Source organism: Acomys minous (genome assembly GCF_964271855.1).
Source record: "Acomys minous genome assembly, chromosome: 7".
In the NCBI taxonomy this organism is placed as follows: Eukaryota; Metazoa; Chordata; class Mammalia; order Rodentia; family Muridae; genus Acomys; species Acomys minous.
Window position 1 is genome coordinate 87889709 of NC_140488.1, and position 3129 is coordinate 87892837.

The window sequence follows — 3129 nt, forward strand, 5'->3', positions numbered from 1 at the left end:
TTACCTAGTAAAAGGTAAAGGAACTACTTTATCAATTCCTTTATGTACTAAGGAACACACTGAAGTTTACAGATTGCACAGAAGTTGCTAAGAGCCTTTCATAGAAACCTCATGGTAACTATTTCCCTCCTAAAACTAATATTTGTCTATGTACTTCTTCAGTATAAACTTTTTGGCATAAATTATCTTCATTTGATTTTCATTTTGAGGCAGTAGTGACAGCCAGCTTCAAACTTACCATTTTTGACATCTATTTGTATACTGTTCATTAAAAAGAATCATGAAAAGCATGATTTTATGTTTTAATACATCACTTATGATTTTATTGTCTTCATAAAAAATCAGTTTAGAACTGAATCACATGACCCTTTCTCTACTATCACCTCCCAGTTCAAAACCCTCGCATCTCTTACTAGCCGGCATTCCCTTAGATTTGCAGTTAGTTGGGCTCAAAACACTCAAGTCTCAGCACAATGTTCTTTGTAGTTTTAGACTTTTTGTGGAAAATAGGCTTAGTTGGCCTACCACAGCCACTCTGTTTCCTGTCATAACACTGTTTTGTGTGGGTATACAAAGAATCCTTGCCCTTCTTGTACTGTGTCACTTTGTGTGGATAGTGCTTGCCACATTTCTTGCAGAATGTCTGTGGGTCTTAGGAACATTCACCACATTCCCAAGAATTCTATTAGCATAGAAAGAATGAAGCAATGCCAGCAACCTAAAAGCATTTTATTATAATTTTTATTCTTTGAGAATTTCATACATATATTATAAAATATGATTGTATTAATTCTTCATTTCCTCCCTCCAAATTTCCCTGTAATCTAACACCCCTGTTTCCAAACATCATGTCTTCTTTTTTTTCTTTTTAATAACTCAATAGTTTCAATTAATGCTGCCTATATATGCATAGTGTGAGCTCATCCACTGGAAGATAGAAAACATGCCAGTGGTGCATCCTTATAAAATAATTATTTTCCTTTTCCCAACAACCATTCACTGCCAATATCTCTTCAGTAAGGGATGAGGCCTGGAGAACACCTCCTCCATTTATGCTGGAATTCTGGCTGGTTGGATCTCATGTAGTTTTTGTACAGGTAATCACAGCTCCTATGAGTTTATGAGTACAATAGTAATGTCATGTCCAGAAGGCATTACTAGTTGAAAAGTATTATCAGAGTATCATTCATATTATAGAAACAAGGGTTTGGGTCTGAACATTGTCACTGTTATTTATTTGGGACTGAAAAAAACTCTAATGCAGGTTTTGATAAAGAAGCAGGGTATCTGATCAATATTCTGAAGATCATAAGACATTCAGCATAAAACATTCTCTCATTCTTCTCCTTTAATCTCATTAAAATCACAACCAAGGCAGAGCATAGAACTAGGAGGTTCCCTCATGGCAAATAGAATCCAGCGGTCTTTGTAACAATCTTAGAGCTTGAATGTGCTTTTTCTTTTTCTTTTTCTTTTTTTGTTTTTCAATTTTAAAATGCTATATTCTTGATTTTTAATACAGATATTTACATATAGATAATATATAAACAAAATATTCCATTGATAAAACAAATTTTAAAAGAAGCAATTTCATTAAGGCTTACAGCCTAAGCTGTTTGACATTTTAATTATTTGTGGGTATGTACTCTAAAGTTGAAGAGTAGCATAAAACGTTTTTATTAGTTCATTACCAAAACATTTTCTCTCAGACAGATGTCTGGAGTACTTTTTAAGGCTTTGTCATACCTGATTTTCTCTTTTTCATGTGAAAATTTATTTCTGTATGTTTTTCATAGCTTTCAGATTTTTCATATACATTTATTTTATTATACATGCATAAAACAAACTACATACAGCAGGGAGAAGCATGTGACAATCAGGAGTTCTATAAATGTTATGTTCATAGTCATTTGGCTATTTGTATTTGTCAAACATGAAGTAAACATTGGGTATTTTGTCTAGTTGCTTCAATTTTAGGAAACTAATCCTGGGATGTTTTGGGGTTTCCCAACACTTCCCTGAAAGTCCAATATATATGTTTCAAGACAGGGTTTCTCTGTCTATCCCTGGCTGCCCTGAACTCACTATGTAGACCAGGCTGGCCTCGAACTCGAAGAGATCCACCTGCCTCTGCCTCCCTGGGTGCTGTGATTGCAGGCATGCACTGCCGCACCTGGCCTGAAAGTCTATCTTCCACAAATTAAATAAGCGTACAATGTGTATTCCTGGGGTATTTCCCATACATTCCAAAACCGACATATCTCCTCTTCCTTGTAATGCTTGCTTTAGTTCCATCCCTGTTAGAAATAAGATAATAAATACAAGTTCCCTCTCGGCATTTCTCACTTCCCATAGACAATAATGTCTATCCACTTCTTCACTTCTCTTGACGCCAAAAGCTTTATCATTCAATTTTCCATTCCATCCTTCCCCTTCTCCTCTTCATCTTAATGCTTTATTTCCAACCCTGTTTGAAATAAGAAAATACATACAAGTTCTCTCTTTGAATTTTTAATTTCCCAGAAACAATATTGTCTAATCACTTCATTCCTCTTGAAGCCAAAAACTTTATCACCGAATTTTTTCCATTCCCTTCTTTTCATTCTTCCCATCCTTCCTTTATTTTTAAATTTATTTTTGGACTGGGTCTTCTCAGCTCAGACTGGCCTTAGGTTTGCTTTGTAGCTGTAGACGACCTTGAGTTTATGATCCTCCTACCTCCACCTCCACAATGATGGGATTACAAATGTGTGCCACCATTCTCAATTTACATGGTGCTGGGAATAAATTTCAAGGCTTTGTAAATGCTAGGTATTCTATCAACTAAATCTCCAATCTCCTCATATTTCTTTTTGTTCTTTGCTTCTTTATTTCATACTGTTTTACTTCTAAAAAGGAATAAAGAAAATCTATCATGGCCTGGCAAAAGAGGAGAGAGTAAACAGTACAATTTTCCTAGCCAAGCATGGTGCCAAAATATTCTGGGGCCTATGATTAGACAAAGAAGTCCTGCTGCAATCAATGTTTGTTGTATTTCTAAAATTTATGCAGAAGTATTTTAGAAGATCAAGATATAGTATAGTCAAGAACTCAAAAAGTTCAGTAATATATTTATACACACATAATAAA

At 34.8% G+C, this 3129-nt stretch overlaps 1 pseudogene across 1 annotated transcript; it reads right to left on the minus strand.

Moving 5' to 3' along the window:
• Positions 1-346: 346 nt before the first annotated feature.
• Positions 347-2259, minus strand: LOC311602018 (large ribosomal subunit protein eL42-like; annotated as a pseudogene). Its single transcript has 2 exons — positions 2174-2259; positions 347-682 (listed from the first exon to the last, which is right to left on the minus strand). The product of its transcript is annotated as a large ribosomal subunit protein eL42-like (transcript).
• Positions 2260-3129: the final 870 nt, after the last annotated feature.